Source organism: Cynara cardunculus, unplaced genomic scaffold (assembly GCF_001531365.2).
Source record: "Cynara cardunculus var. scolymus isolate 2C unplaced genomic scaffold, CcrdV1 Un_Scaffold_2694, whole genome shotgun sequence".
NCBI classification, from domain to species: Eukaryota; Viridiplantae; Streptophyta; class Magnoliopsida; order Asterales; family Asteraceae; genus Cynara; species Cynara cardunculus.
In genome coordinates, this window is record NW_020201188.1 from 54,072 (window position 1) to 71,603 (window position 17,532).

Consider the following 17,532-nt stretch of genomic DNA (forward strand, 5'->3'; position numbering starts at 1 on the left):
CGCTGTTCTACATTCGAGGGGGAGAATGCTAGAAGATCTTTCTCAACAGTTGATTGCTTAAAGATTTCAAGTTGAAGAATTCTTTTGAAGATGACATAATGTGCTTAAAGATTCAAAGTTCAAACAAGAACTCAAAGTGCAGAATTTTCTTTCAAGTCTGAATACAAAGGGGGAGAATGTTAGGACTGATAATCAGAATTAAATTGTATTCGTCTTGAAAGTCAAATATTATCTATAATTGTAAAAGTCATCGTGTTTGACTTTTCTTAGACAGGTTTGACTTTGACTTGTGTTTAGTTGTTTGACCATATAAATAGGAGTTTGTCTTTGTAATTAGAGTGGAGAGAGCTCATTTTGTATATTCTGATACGTAATAAGAGGTTTGACCAGAAATATGATGTTGACTTTCTCTACCTATTCTCATATGAATGTTCTTGAAGATACATCAGATCTGCCATGATTATGGAGCTTATTGAAGATTGATCAGTAAATAGGGAGACACAGAGTTGTTAGATAATAGTGAGCTTAAGAATTTTACCCCGTCTATAATTTCACCACCTGATCTGGAGTTAAAGCAACTCCCATCTTACTTGAAGTATGCATATCTAGGAGAAGAAGGTAAATTACCTGTCATCATATCTTCTACCCTAGATTTTCATCAAGAAAAGAAGCTTATAGATATGTTGAAGTTACACACCAAAGGCATAGGATGGACCATTGCTGACCTTAAGGGGATTAGTCCTTCTATATGTCAACATAAGATCATTCTAGATGAAAAGAACTTCAAATCTATAGAGCCTCAAAGGAGATTGAACCCGGTCATGAAAGAAGTAGTGAAGAAGGAAATTTTGAAATGGCTAGACGCCGGAATAATTTTTCCAATAGCCGGTAGTTCCTGGGTTAGTACAATCCAGTGCGTCCCAAAGAAGGGAGGGTTTACTGTTGTCACCAATGACAAAAATTGAACTCATCCCCACAAGAATAGTGTCTGGTTGGAGGATATGTATGGACTATCGAAGGCTAAACAAAGCCACCCAAAAGGACCATTTTTCCTTACCTTTTATTGATCAGATGTTAGACAGGTTGGCTGGAAAAGAGTATTACTGCTTTTTGGATGGATACTCCGGATATAAACAAATAGCCATATCACCCGAGGATCAAGATAAGACCGCCTTCACATGTCCCTACGGTACTTTTGCCTTTAGGAGAATGCCCTTTGGACTTTGCAATGCTCATGCAACTTTTCAAAGATGCCTGATGTCCATATTCTCTGACATGCTTGAAAAATCCATAGAAATCTTTATGGATGATTTTTCAGTTTATGGCTCATCTTTTGATAACTGTTTGGAAAATCTAAAAAGAAGTCTTGAAAGATGTGAAGAGACTGATCTGGTTCTCAATAGGGAAAAGTGTCATTTCATGGTCAAAGAAGGAATTGTTTTGGGCCATTTAATTTCCAAAAGAGGAGTTGAGGTAGACAAAGCTAAACTTGAAATCATTGAAAAATTACCTGAACCAACTACTGTCAAGGGAATACGAAGTTTTCTTGGTCATGCTGGGTTTTACCGAAGGTTTATAAAAGACTTTTCAAAAATCTCAAAACCTTTGTGTTTACTTTTGCAACATGATCAGAAATTTGATTTTACGGTGGAATGTAGAAATGCATTCAACACTTTAAAGAAAGCTTTAGTAACCGCACCAGTAGTTGTTGCTCCTGACTGGAACAAACCCTTTGAGATCATGTGTGATGCTAGTGACTGGGCTGTTGGAGCTGTCTTGGGTCAAAGAAAGGAAAAAGTTTTTCATTCAATCTATTATGCAAGTAAGACCTTGAATGAAGCACAACTTAACTACATAACAACTGAAAAAGAACATTTAACTGTGGTTTTTGCTTTTGAGAGATATAGATCATATTTGATGGGAACAAAGGTCATTGTTCACACTGACCATGCTGCCATCAAGTACTTGATTTCCAAAAAAGATGCTAAACCTAGGTTAATAAGATGGGTTTTGTTGTTACAAGAGTTTGATCTTGAGATAGTGGATAGGAAAGGAGTTGACAACCAAGTTGTGGACCATTTTTCAAGACTAGAGAAGCCTAGGGAGACCCTAGGAGAAGGAGAGATTGTTGAAACATTCCCCGATGAAAGAATTCTTGTGTTAGAATCAAAGCCACCATGGTTTGCCGACATAGCAAACTATTTGGCTTGTGGAATTAGACCTTYYGATATTTCTRGCCATATGTTCAAAAAGTTTCTCCATGATACTAAAACTTACCTTTGGGATGACCCTTACTTGTTTAAGATAAGTGCAGATCAAATCTTGAGAAGGTGCATCCCTGAAACTGAAGTGGCAGCAATTCTGCAGCATTGCCACCAAGCATCATATGGAGGACACTTTGGAGGCCAAAGAACAGCTGCTAAAGTTTTACAATCTGGATTTTATTGGCCTACTCTCTTCAAAGATGCCCACAATTTTGCACAAAGATGCAATGAGTGTCAAAGAAGTGGATCCATTTCCAGAAGGAATGAAATGTCACTTAATGGGATCTTAGAAGTAGAGTTGTTTGATGTATAGGGGATAGACTTCATGGGACCATTTCTCCCTTCAAATCATTGTCAATACATTCTAGTGGCTGTTGATTATGTTTCTAAATGGGTAGAGGCCATGGCTTATGTTACTAATGATGCAAAAACTGTGGTTAAATTTCTTCAAAAACAGATTTTTACAAGGTTTGGTACCCCAAGGGCACTAATTAGTGATGAGGGTATCCACTTTGTAAACAATCTATTGAGTGGAGTTCTTGAAAAGTACAACATTAACCATAGAATAGCAAATGCCTACCACCCGCAAACCAATGGATTAGCTGAACTCTCAAACCGTGAAATAAAAGGAATTTTAGAAAAGGTTGTCAAGCCAAACCGAAAGGATTGGGCTTTCAAATTAGATGACGCTTTATGGGCCTACCGGACTGCTTTTAAAACACCCATTGGTATGTCCCCATATAAGCTTGTTTTTGGTAAAGCTTGTCACGTTTCTTTGGAACTAGAACACAAAGCATATTGGGCCATCAAAGAATTAAATATCTGCCCAGATATGGCTGCCAGTAAAAGAAAAGTCCAGTTGTGTGAATTAGAGGAACATAGGAATCTTTCCTATGAAAATGCCAAGATTTATAAAGATAAAACAAAAAAATTGCATGATAAAAGAATTCAACATCGAGAGTTGAGAGCTGGTCAGAAAGCTCTTTTGTTAACTCTAGGTTGAAACTGTTCCTGGGAAAGTTCAAGTACCGTTGGTCTGGACCTTTCCTCATTCATAAAGTTTATCCGTACGGAGCAGTTGACCTAATCAATCCCGAGGACAATTTTGTGTTCAAAGTTAACGGTCAAAGAGTGAAGTTATTTCATGATCCGGTAGAAATTCCGGGGTTATGCTCTATGAATTTTGTTACCCTTTGCTAAAAGCTTCGATATTTTTGGACTTTTTATAAGCCCAAAAATTTGTGTTTGTAATTATTTAAATTTATTCCTGTTTTATAATTAGTAATATTAGTAATAATATTGGCGTTTATTTTTGTGTGTTTTGCAGTCTTGTCAGTCATCAAAAAGAATCTGAAGCCTTGCTGCAGCATCTGAAAACCCTAGCCTTTCATGGAGAATCTTTTAAAAATTTTAAAGTCTGAAATTTTTTGAAGTAAACATGCATAATGTCATTCTTAAAAATTAGAATTTAAATAAATGGCATCTTCTTTTAATGCCAGCCGATTTTTGTACCTTGTGTAAGAGGAAGGGTACATAGGTGGCATTGAGAGGATGTTAGTAACCAACCTTTCACACATCATGGGTCAAAAATTAATTAAATATAACTTGCATTTTGAAAGCTCCTGGTTGAGATTAGAAAGAAAGCTTCCTATCCAAGTACTCAAGTACTCCCATCTCTTTTGCATGCTCCCAATGCTTACATCACCAAACCTCAATTTTTTTCCCATTCTGCCCTTACCTTTTTGAAAAGCCCATTTGTATTCCTACAAAACTCTTTTTTCTTCTCTTCTCTTTTCCCTCTCACTTCTCTAACTATCTCCCGACTGACCGATAACCGCCCCCCACCTTCTCCAACGTTCGAAATGGCAAGAATGAAGAGAGCCACAGTGCGTGACCCTCTTCTGTCGCATGCAGCCGCACAGTCGCCGGCGCAACCGCCTAACCTGCCAACGCCCGTCACCACCGCCGCTACTGCCATACAAACTCCTGTTTCTCCATGAAGACAACCGGCGAAGAGAGGAAAGTAGGTCCCTGTTGCAAAGAAGAGTAAGGGAGAGACTTCAACTCGGCTTATCGATGAAGACTCGCCGTCTCCACCACCGTCGCTGACTCTGCCACTGTCTTCCATTCTAGTCGCCGTCGACCCCATTCTGCCAGAAGCGCCCATCACCGTTCCCCCTTTGAAAATGGTTACATCCGCTGCTATCATCCCCTTCATAGACCCTTTGAAGAAAATCAAAGAAATGGTGCGGTCATCTACAGTGCCTATTCTAAAGAAGGCCCCAACCCCAGTTTCATCTCAGACCACCACCAACAAAGAATCGCTCGAAACTTCGAAAAAGGTACAATCTTCATCTGACAGTACACCTCCTGAGGGCCTCTTCACTTCTGATTCTGAGGAAGAGGAGGACCCTGCCTCAATGGCACAAACAGGGGATATTTTTATGGAAAGTGAGGCATATAGTCTCATGAACATCACGGTTATAGATAAACCAAGAAAGCCTCTGCTTTTGACTGCCTCTGGGTAAGATACCGATGATGAGGATGAATTGCCTCATTTTGCTCCTCATGATCCCATCCCCGACCTTAATGAAGAATTGTTTGGGGAAGAGGATCAAGTGCCTTCTATTGAGGTTGTGGCTAGAAAAAGAAGGTTGGTGAAGACCTATGATAAAAAGAAGTCTAAGGCAGTAGTTGAGGAGGAACCACCTAGGAAGAAGACCCGGTCTCAAAGGGTTGTGCGTGAGTCACCTAGGAATTCTGAGACTGATGCTGCAGCATCACATCAGCATTCCTCCAGGCCCAAAAGGAAGAGGGTGGCTATGGCCCAAAGGCCAGCCACCATTCCAAGGCCAATCAGACCCCACAATGGGTTTAGTTCTAAGGCTGCTGAGAAGATGCATGCTAAGTTCCAGAACAGAGTTGGATTCTCAGACAAGTGATTTGATAGGCAAAGCATTAGAGAGTTTGCATTCATAAGGGAGGTAGTAGAGGCTCATGGTATTGAAAAGATGTGCATGGTTCCAACTTCTTACAACCTAACTCTTATTAGAGAGTTCTATGCTGAGTTGGCAGCAAATAGCACGTCCAAGATATCTATTAGAGGAATGATTTTCATGTTTAATTCAAAAGCAATCAATCGGCTTTATGGCCTAGACCCCCCCTAAGAAGACTGATTACTCTAGAATGGTGAGACATGCGACTGTAGAGGACTTGAATGAAGTGGCTGACGAGATAGGAAAGCCAGGGGCTGTTTGGGATGATAATTCAAATTACATGTTGATGACTTTCAAGGCCTATAATCTCACGGCCAATGCCAATGTATGGATTAATTTCTTGAGGCACTCCATTGCTCCCACCACACATGACAGCTCTGTCTCGGTGGAGAGAATGTTGTTGCTCTATTGCCTAGTTACAGGTAAGTCCATCAACTTTGGGAGAGTGATAGAGAAGAGTATAAGGGCATGTTTGGGCAGAAGTAGAGGGAAGATGTATTTCCCTAGTTTAATCACACGGCTGTTGATAGAGAATGGTATTCCTCAATATTGCGAGGATCAAATGGTGAAAGAGCAAGGAGAGAAGTGGAAAATTGATATGAAGGCAGTTTCAAGGCTGAGGGATAAGAAGGATAAGCAGAATAGGAGTGGTGATATGCTGTGTTTGATGCAAGACCTGCTTGCTCAAAACAGCAGTTTGATGGATAGTTTGTTGGAGCAAAGAAGTGAATTGTTTGACAAAATAGATAGACTGAAAGGAGAGCTTGTGGAGAAAGTGAGGGCTGCTGAAAAGAAAACAAGAGGAGACATTAGGTTAGTAAAGGCTGAGTTGGAGGCTAAGACTAGTGCTCAAGTGAAGAAGTTGGGAAAGAAGTTGAATGAATTAAAGATGGAGAATGCAAGGTTGTTTGGAGAGAACACTAGGCTGAAGGAAGAGTGCAAGAGGTTGAAGGACATCATCTCCACTTCACCTACTCCTATGGAGTAGGACAGGTTCTATCACCCCTCTTTAGTTTCTTTTATTTATTTTATCTTGTTTTGTTTTTCTTGAAGTCTGGGATTGTCTTTTATATTTTCTAGTTTATTTTCTTGCAAAGAACACAAATGTTTATAATTGCCATATGCCTGTATAGCCAAAATAATTCTTGTAATTTAGTTACACTTTCTAATCATTTGGTATCACTAGAACTAGCTTGTTTTGCTTGGGAACACATTTTGATCCACATCATATGCTCAACTAAGAAAGGATGTAGGCCCTTTGTTCTTTTCTCAAAATTTTAGCCATTTGTAGCCATTGCATAAACAACCACTTATATACTTCCAATGAGAACATTGAAAAATCTGAGTTTGGGGGAGGGTACCAACATGGTTATATTGATCAAAACAATGCAAAAGAGCACAAAGTGCCAAAAGTGGAGATCAAAGTGCACAAGGTGCATAAAGCTTCAAAGCCATATTTGAGATCTAAAAACACCACAAATGTCCCATAGGGGTAGGTGTAAACAACAAAAATTTCCCATAGGGGCAGGTGTAAATGCATTCAACAAAAGAGCACAAAGTGCCAAAAATTGAAAAAATTAAGGTTAATGCATAAAGGAGAGAAAAGGCAAAGAGAGGAAAAAATGTGCCAAATGAGAGTAAACCAATTACTTCCAAGTCCTATTGATCTTAGACATATGATGTGTTGAGCATAACAAAGAGCAAATAGAGTTAGCTTATGGTTTTTGCTAATGGTTAGTTAGGATATGCTTAATTAAGATTTATGAAAGTTATATGGTGCATTTTGGCATAATCAACATGTGTATGCACTTACTGCATTTTCTTGCAAAATTTTAAATTTGAGTTATTTTTAGTTGTCTTTTGGTTGCTTGGGGACAAGCAAAGGTTTAAGTTTGGGGGGGTGTGATACGTACTAAGTATTTAGTACGTAAAGTACCTTTTTATTCTCTTTTAGATAGGTTATTTTGCTTTCATATCCCAACTTTGAGTCATTTTATCTTTTTTCTCTGTTTTTATGCTAAGAAGAATGTTGAACCTGTTTTAGTGGATTTTGGTCTAAATTGATCCTATTTTGGACAGATTGAAGCAAGTTGATGCCGCGGGAATGTGGTAGCATGACCTGATGGTTGATATAGAGATGGATGAGACTTAGAAGATTGACATGATTTTGGAAGACATATGAAAGACTTCTAGTTGAACCAGCTGTATTTTGATCTGATTTGCTGGATGTTTAACAAGACTAGTTATAGTTCTTTTCTAAATAGTAGTTTGTAACTTGTATTTTTTAGTTGCTTTTGAACTAGGTGGGTGTGAAATGACTATTTTGCCCCCATATAATCCCTAGTATAAAAATGGATGTTGGGAGGAGCATTAAACACACCTCAACACCATCTTCTATTCCCTAATTTTCTCTCAAGTAGTTCTCCCAACTACTTGGAGAATAAGTTGCTTTCTCAATATAAAAATATCTTTTGGCATTTCAAAGTTCCATTTTAATTGCTTTATTTATATTATCGTTATTTATATTCCGTCTTTAATTTATTTATGCTTACTCGCATTTTATTTCAGTCATTTATTTATTACGCTTTCCGCATMTTTATTATTCCGTCATTTACTTTCTGCATTTATATTATGTCTTTATTTACCGCATTTTATATTTCTTGTTATTTACTTTTCGTCATGAGTAGCTAATTTTATTAGCTCGGGTGTATGACGAAAAGGGTGAGTTTTTAAAAACGAAAATATAGTCGACCCTTTTATGTAACAACGATGTTTTACTTTTTCATTTCAAGTTTTATAAAACCAATGACACTTCTTGACGAATTGATCACTTTGAAAGTGTTAAAGTGTCGTGGACTCTAAGCTGAGCCATTGTTTGCACGTCAACTTGGATGATATGGGAAGTAGACTTGAGAGAGTTGCTAATAAAGAGATTTGTTGTCCGTATTTTCTAAGTTGTTAATTCTCGAGGGGTTGATCACTCTGAAGTGTTAAAGTGGAATGGATTCAGAGATGAATCATTCAGAACACGTCAACTTGAATGATATGGGAATCCACTCGAGAGGGTGATTTTTAACAAAGAGATTTGTTTGTCCATATACTTTGAAGACACCATTTGTCACTTTCACTGGTCTGGATACCTCATAGAGATATGGGTTGAAAGCTATAATATCAGTGCATTGGTGAAGTCCGAGAGGAATACCTTCAACGTAATTGGTAAAAATAGCTGTTACTGATTGCATGCTGTAGCAATCCGTCAGCATGGTTTCATGCTGTAGCATTTTGACAGCATTGGTCGACTGGAAATAATTTTTACATCTCACCCTAAAAGTCATACACCCTAGCTTGCTTTATATTTTGTTATCTCCTGTTTTTAGTTGTGTTAACTCTGTTCTAATCAAAGTCTTCGAATTCGCCTTCTGAAATCATTTCCTTAACTTTACTTTCTTTTAAAATTTTACTACGATCCCTGTGGACGATATCCGGTACTTGTACCACTTTTATTACTTGAAAAACGATATTTGGACTATTTGTATACTTGCTTTTAGTCCTGATTGTTGTTTGTGGCTTGTGGTTTCCACGACCCATCAACACCCAAAATAGAAGCTTTTGTTTTACAAAAAGAATAATTTAAAGTTTAAAACCCTTCACTTCCAGAATAGAAAACTTTATGTTTTGAAACTTTCGAATTAAGACATTTAAATCCTAAATTTCAAAATATTGGAAATCTATGTTTTTAAAAAAACCTTAATTTCAAAATTTAGGGTTAGAAACTCCAACTTTCAAAATTAGAAACCTTTTGGTTTTGAAACACTCAAAACTTATAGAAAGAACCTTAGAATTTTTATGTGTGTTTCATAGATTCAATTTTCCCTTTGAATGTATGACAACAAACCCAAAACAAATTCTAATAAAGAAAACGATTTCTTTGTACTTGTATTATTGTAACCGTGGCTCTGATACCACTGTTTGGTTGGGATAAATTTCGATAACAAAAAACCATTCACAGCGGAAGCAAACAAAAATCACAACCCTCCAGAGATCTAGTTACAATCTTATACAAGTAATAAAATAAACAACGAAGAAGATTAGAAATACATTTAGATGAAAGTGAAAAATCCAATAGTAGGATTTTCTCTACCGTGTTCACATGCCAAAACTTTAATTGTTCATAAACAGCAAGAAACCGCCTTCTTTTCTCGTGCGAATTGCCAATACACACCACACTCTGATCTGATTATGTGTGTGTGTATAAAAGGTTCTCGGCTGCCCTTTAGAGTAGGCGCCTATTTTAGGTTCTGAGGGAGGAGAGAGCGGCCGTAAAAATTCTTAGCTAATTAGGTTTAGGAGATTAGCTTTATATAAAGATTAATCTCAAAACCCTAATCCTAATGGGCCACGACCTGTTCTAAATAAAGCCCACAATAGGTTTAGACTAATAACTAATTAATTCTTCTAGTAATTAATTAACACTTTAATTAATTACCCATTAATCCCTCAAATATTGCTTCTTGCTTTTACATTAATTAAACTTTGTGTGCGACCCAATAGGATTATGCTATTAACTATCTTGTTGTGTATATGGGCATATCTCCAACATATGCAACTTGCCCTTTCGAAAAACAACTAAGATCTTGTTATTTCAGATCAACGCCATAATATCTAAAGATTATCTTAGTTCTTCAAATTTGAAAGAGAAATTTCTTCCCCCATCTCTTTAAGTTTAGTAAATTTGTCACCAGTCAGATAGTTTAGGATCACAGGTCTTACCTTCCTAACTTTCGCAACACATCTGTAATTCTTTGTTTTTACACAAAATATAGAGCAAAAATTAAAATTGAAAATTTGTTGTATTTGTTTTCAATTTGTTGTGTTTGTATTCAAACCCCCGTCTACAAACATCTGTGCTATAAGTCATTAGCCCTTTTAGGACCAACATATATGATTGACATAAAAATAGAGGTCACCGACAATTATCTCTTTTGCCCCTCTCTTGGAGTCCCAAGTTTGCTAGACTTGATAAAATTTTCTCCATATATGTTGGAACCTGTATTCTCTCTTCAAGAGCTTATTTTGTGAGTAAACTTGGGGTTTTCCATATATTCTACATGGTATCACAGCCAAGTTCTACATCTTGGGATATCTTTGCCCGGGGCTCGGCACTCTGGGACATCTTTGTCAGCCTGTGATAACCGGGTTTTTGGTTAAGCACTTAAGGTAATCCTTACGTGATTATTATTTGATTATGTAAAAATATGCATATCTATGTAAGAGATAATATGTATGCATGAGATTGATAAATATGCATATGTGAATGCATGATTTATATTGTTAACATGCATGAGATTATTAATATGCATGTATAACATACATGGTTTTGGTAGTAATGCATGTATGTGCGCATAAACTATATTATGCCGGTGTTTTGGGAAGGTATGTGTGTATATGTATAAGGTGATAAAAAGAGTATTATATTATTTTCCTTCAAACCGCTTCTTTTAAAGATAAGATAAGAAGAAGAATATTTTATATTTCTTTCTTCCAAACCACCTTTGATTGGAATATAAAAAGAAGGTTTTCTTTTGGAAAGAATTATCTTCTATATTGAGAAAAAAGAAACATGTGAGAGAGTTTAGTGTGAGAGCTTTCTTCTAAAAATTCAAAAACTAGAATTTTGGGGCTTGAAGTTGAAGTAGTTTCTGTTGTATTTTAAAGGTGAGTTTTTGTTTCAAATATCCAATCTTTAAACTTGTAATGATTTAGATTTTGTGTGGAAACTGTTGTGATGAGTCCAGATTTCATACAAACATGGTATGATCTTCATAGATTGTGATGAACATCAAAGTAGAAAGAATAATATCAAGATTGGAGAGAGAGAGAGAGAGAGAGAGAGAGAGAATTACATCAGCAAATCTTGATTTCTGATTAATGACCAAAAGCTTAATTACAATTACAAGGTAAATCCTATTTATACTAGGAAATATAAAGACTAAGATATTACTAGGAAACTATACTAAGGAGAAACTTGAATACAACATTAAGCACTAACTTGAACCCAACATTCTCCCCCTTTGGATTCAAGTTTGGACTCTTGTAAACTTCGTTTTGCGCAGTCCAAGGATTTTCTCTAACCTTCTCAGAGCATTTCTATACTAAATCTTCTCCTCGAGCAAATTGATAGCGTTGACGAGCAAGTATCTTTCTTTGGAATTCATTCGTTCAGATTCAGTAGCCTTTTCGTCCATCACCCTCTTCAAGTCCAGCGCCYTTYTTACAAGCTTAATCGTACCGTCAGAATACTTGTTTAACTCACTAAATCTCATGAACTTTTTAACTTGAAGTTGAGCATAGTAGATGACCCAGAACTCTGGATTTTCTAGAACCATGTAAACTGGATAGCCGTCAATGTCTTCAAKATCTTGGTTTGGTCTTTTGAGGTTGATAATGCGTTGATTGTCTTCAAGACCCATTTGTACATCTATGACCATTACCAGCTTTACATGACAACGAATGAATCTTTTGATAGCCTCCAAAGCTACCAGTTCTCCTTCTTTTCTAATTGTCATATTTTTAAGTTCGAAGAACATGTATTCAAGRTCATCCAAATACAAGTTCGAGAAGTCAGCTTCGCTAAACCTCCAAATCTGGCCATCCTGTCTGGTAACTGTGAAGACAGGATACCAAATTCTCAATAGCTTCTGAGCATCTATCTGTTTTATCGTGACAATTCGATGCTTGGTACGTACTTCACTGACTGGTTGGCACTTGGCTTTTAGAAGATGACGATATTCAATTCGATACTCTTTTGGCTTCTTATGGATTCCTAGAACTCTGTCAGCACAAAGCAGTTTTCTGTGACGAACGAAAATCCCAAAGTAGATATCTTCTAAATATGGCTCTCAGATTCTATCGCGATCATAACCAAAGAAATTTGCTTTGATATGGAAAGGAACGTAGTTCTTTGTGAAGATTTCTGTAGGATCAACAGTCTCTTTTGGAACACTGATTTCAGGCGCATCAGGTAGAATAGCAGTTGATGATTCTGGAATAGATTGAGGATCACCTTGAATGGAAAAAGCTGGATCTTCTTCTTCTAAATCAGCTTCAAAGTCAAAGTACAATCCAGTTGACTCATCAATGTTATCAACGTCTTCTCCAAAATCCCGCTCTCCACCCAAAGTAGTTGAGAATGCACTATTGAACCCTATGTTGGCAGACAAGTCCATTAGCAACCTTGTTTCTATCGTGGAGTCCGCTGGCTTTTCAACCATTGGCTCGATCATTGGACTTGCCTCCATTTCTTCATCTTCAATAATCACAGCCTCAATTATTCTTTCCYGAACTATTTTCGGGGCAGAACTTTCAACATTTACGTCCTGAGGTAGTGACTCTTCACCCAAACTTGCACCTTGTAGAGATGTCTCAGCCAATCTCTGCTTTTTCYYCTCCYCCTCATGACTATCAGGATCATCCTGATCGTCATGTCTTCGTTTAAGAGAGTCGGCTTGAGACTTGCAAGTTTCTTCAAGTATAGACACCCTTTCGACAAGAGCATCCATTGTACGTTTCAGATCTAGGGTATTAGATGTGATCAAGTTACTAACTTTAGAGAAATTAGCACTAATCACATCCTGAAATGTCAAAAACTCTGAGGCTCTAATCACAGGGTTAGCATCTATTTGTTGGCGGAGAAGACCAACCAAATCTGCATCTTCCGCGTCTTTGCTTTGGGAAGCCATCAACTTAGCATATAAAAGTGATTTTAGCTCGTCCACCGATTGATCTGGTATTGACGGTTCTGGTACATGTGGTGGTGATGGCGCAGATGTTGGCTCTTCTACAACATGCTCTTTTCCCTTCAATAACCTCTTCAAACTAGCAATTTGTGCTTCAAAGTTTTCTTGAACAGCCTTTAGGGAGCCGTCCAAATATTCCCGTGACACAAAGTCGGGTAAAATCACACCTGGTTCACGTAGAAGACCAGTTGAAACAACAGTTGAGTAAACTGTTGTGCCTACATTCAATGTTGACGTAATATTAGCATTGGTAAGACTTCCGACCTATCCTTGTGATATGTCAGAAGATATCACTCTGGTCGTTCTRGCTAGTTYACTTAGAACARCACTTGGAGCAACAGATGCTCCTGACTCTTGTGTACCTATGTGTATGGGCTCTAAACTCGAGGTGCACAGAATCAAAGGCGTAGGCTGGGGCAGCGGCCTACTAGTTTCAATAACTACATTCTCCAAATCAGAAGTAGTTAGTGTATGTGCTAAATCCCCGTGAGAAATTGAAACAGTTGGTTGTTGAGAACCAACTGAGTGGATAGGAAGGGTGTGCAATTGCATAGYTRGGCTAGCTATGTCTTGTTCAATACTAACATTCAACAAATGAATGTCAGTAGCAGATGTGGGTGCCCGGCTAACTATTTCAGTTTGGATAGGAGCTTGTACTTCTTTTTCTGCTCCTCTCACACCCTCTCCATGTTCTTTTGCTTCCCTTTCTCTCAAACTCTCTTGTTTTTCAACTTCAACTCCCTCATCTCCTCCTCCAGTAGATATATCTTGAAGAATGGGATCATAGTCATCAACATTAAACGATAGAGATCTTAGACTGGGACAAGGTTGTTGAGCTGCAAATTCAGGGAATATCATAGCAATATCATCAGCAAATGTTCCAATATGCTGCGCATTTGTTGCATCATCATCATCATCATTGTTATCATCATCACAAGAATCTTCTCGTTTGTCTGATTCAGTAGCTTCTGAACTAGATGAAGCTCGGGCAGTTAAAGTGCGCTGCTGATCAGAAGCTCCCCGCACCAATTCACCCCTCTCAATTACATTTTCTCTCAGCTCACTACCCTATTCAGGTACCCCTTGTGCCTGAACTCTCTCTTCTACTTCTATATCTCTCTCAGCTGAGGCATGGGGTGATCCTTGGGCAAGTTCAACCGGTTCTGGTTGAACTATCGGATCTATCACTCTCCTATAGTCTATAACGCACTAAGCGTTCTGATCAGCAAGAGCAATCAACTCTGGTGGAACAGGCATAATAGAATCCAAATCTTCAACTTCCTTATGCTATCGAATTCTTGTCATAACGAATGCTGGCCCTTTTTCTGAATTCGGTCTGGCCGAAATATCTTCATTTGCATCCATCATGGCTTTAATAAAGAGTTGCAGAAATCTTTGAAACGGCACAAACTTTCTGGCGGACATGAACCGTTTAGCATTGACCAACTCAAGCAATTCATTCCAGATTACAAGTGCATAGTCATAGTGTCGTGAAAACATGGTATGATCTTCATAGATTGTGATGAACATCAAAGTAGAAAGAATATTATCAAGATTGGAGAGAGAGAGAGAATTACATCAGCAAATCTTGATATCTGAATAATGACCAAAAGCTTAATTACAATTACAAGGTAAATCCTATTTATACTAGGAAATATAAAGACTAAGCTATTACAAGGAAACTATACTAAGGAGAAACTTGAATACAACATTAAGCACTAACTTGAACCCAACATTTTGATAACTTATGCAGCTAAAATGGGTTTATTTTCTGGAAATTTAAAGGTCAAAGAGAACCTATATCGAACAGTGTTGTCCGATGAAAATTTATTTGATAAAAGTGGTTTTCGGATAGTATTATCCAATGGAAGTATGTTTAAACCTTTTGGGATTAAAAGAATATTTTGTATCTTTTAAATAAGGTTGTAAATCTGAAAAAGATACTGTTAGAATCTTTTTTCAAAATGGTAGTGACATCAGGTCTGTTTTGAAAGAAAAGAGTTTTCAAAGGTTTCTTCAGGACGGTTGTGACTTCAGTCTGTTATGTTGAGACAGAGTTTCTATGGGACGGTTGTCATTTCGGTCTATTTCGGTGTGAAACTTTTTGAGAATGTTTCTACGGGACGGTTGTGACTTTGACCTATTCCGGTAACAAACTGTTTTTGAGGCCATTATTGGCTAAAACTACAGATGATGTTCCTTCAGGACCGTTGTGACTTCGGTCTGTTCTGATTGGAAATAATGTTTCTATGGGACGGTTGTGTCTTCGGTCTGTTCTAGTATGAAACTCTTCATCTCTGTAGATTTGAGGAGGGGATAAGGGTGGCATACCATGGGATAAGAGTGGCAGTTGGATAACTCTGGTTATTACATTAGCAAGAGATAATAGCTCTGGGGTTAACATTTCTTTGTGATTTGGGAACTTAGAGATATTGCTCTTATTGAAATAATAAATTGGATGTTATTGAGAAGAGGAAAATCGTCTCTTAGCAAGAGGCATCAATTGCCTTTGATTTCAAATAATTTTGATGAAATCAGAGTATTTAGCTTTGTAGTTGATTGTGAGAAAATAAGTATTTGATCAGAATCATAAGAGCTCTGGTTGGTCTGCAGCCTAGACCAGAGAACTTCTGGTCGTTCGAGTCTTTTCAAAGTATGCTCGGCACCAGAGAAGCTCTGGTAGATCTTTAAAACAAACTAGAGGGCTTTTGGTTATACGATAAATCTTTTCAAGTGTTTTCGGGAATATTATGATCCAGAGGCTCTGTATGTGCTATACGGAGGTTCTGTATCGAGGAGTTGGTCATGCAATTAGGCTTTCAAAGTGTTTTCAAGATCTATAAGACATAGAGGCTCCGTATATATTATACAGAGGCTCTGCGTCAAGAAAATTGTATTTTAAAAACCTTTAAGTTTAAACTCTGTATTTGAGAAGGATGTTCGAGCTTTGTCTTTTTGAAATTTACCTTATTATATTTTATTTCAAGTCTTAATCTTTTAGATATCTCTTTACAAATAAAATAGAGAACCAGAGGAGCTCTGATTATATTATAATAATCTATTTTCTTAAATTTCTACTCTGGTTAAATAAAAGACTTGTCCTTTTGAGAGTTTAAGTATGGAAGCTCTGGTTGGTCGGAGTAGAGGCTCTGGGCAACTAGAGGAGATGTTTAATAAAAGAACTATGTTCGTTAGAGACAGAGGAGCTCTGGTCTTTAGAACCAGAAGGGCATTGGTCTTTAAGAACTCGGGGAGTCTGACCAGTTGAACTAGAGGAGTTTTACACCTCTGTATTTTATATGGAATATAAATTTCAGAGATCATGATTTTGTTTATATGAAGAGTTGATTTTAAATAAATTTTGGTGATCTTCACCCTGTAATTGCAAAGAAAGGGTTATCTCACTAGAGCTTCCGGTCTAGCCCTCATTTTGTGTTTTAAATATGCATTGCAGGACCAGCAGGGTCTCGGGATGTTAAAGGGAAGGGGAAAATCTGATTATTTTACTTATATGCTTAATATGTTGTTTGGAAGATCAATATGTTTTTGTGAAGATATATGTAGACATACATATGTTAGTTCAGAGTTTTCTTTTGGAAATTTTTAGATGTAAATTATGTCCATATAGAAACTCTGTACTAGTGGGATCAATGTGGTGTAATATGTATTTCTTTTATATGAAATATATGTTATATGCAAATGTGAAGTTTAGAGTGTCTCACACAGCCCGACCCTTCTCGACACTCTTGGACTTTTTTTTATCCATCTAGACTGATTTGGAGGGGGTGAGTTAGTCCCACATCGACTAGAATTGGACAAATTGTCCTTTATAAATGTTAGGAACCTCATTTTATACTTAAGGACTCTTTTGAAGAGTAAACTTGGGGGTTCCGCATGTTCTTACATCCTCTTGTAGTTTCTAGGTCACGCATTTCCAGGGCTGAAACTTTTGGTATTTTTGAAAGATCTTAGAAGGTCAAGTTCCATCCCTTATTGCTGCATTTGTTGTCCATATAGACTCGAATACAATTGGATATAATGGCCATTGTCATGGAGAGTGAGGTGATCGAGGTGGACATAGGGCAACCAATACATCCCAAGTTGTCGAATATGCGAAGTTGAGGGACAGAAAGTTGATCGTCGTCGCCAATATTGGCTATTGGCATACGTAGATAATGGTTAAGGGGGGTCAATTAACACATAAATTTTTTAAAATTTTGGTTTTTATATTATAAATATTAATTTTTATTAATATATATTTTTTCGACCCTCAACAAAGATAAGCTTCGTCCTTATAAAAAACTTTAACCCAGTTTCATTGTCAATATTTCATATTAATTAATTGCTAGGGTTATGGGTTGTTAGTTGATGTTAGCTCCATTATTCCTATCTTGTAAAAGAATAGAAAAAGTATATTGTAAGACTTGACAGAAGGTTAACTCCACAGAAGACAACAGAGGACTAGCGACAGAAGCC

General features: G+C 37.3%; 1 long non-coding RNA gene across 1 annotated transcript; it reads left to right on the top strand.

The window, feature by feature from the left end:
• The first annotated feature begins 10,873 nt into the window (after window positions 1-10,873).
• On the top strand, window positions 10,874-16,753 carry LOC112503226. Its single transcript, XR_003067890.1, has 2 exons — window positions 10,874-10,975; window positions 16,511-16,753. It is a non-coding gene; the product is annotated as an uncharacterized LOC112503226 (long non-coding RNA).
• Window positions 16,754-17,532: the final 779 nt, after the last annotated feature.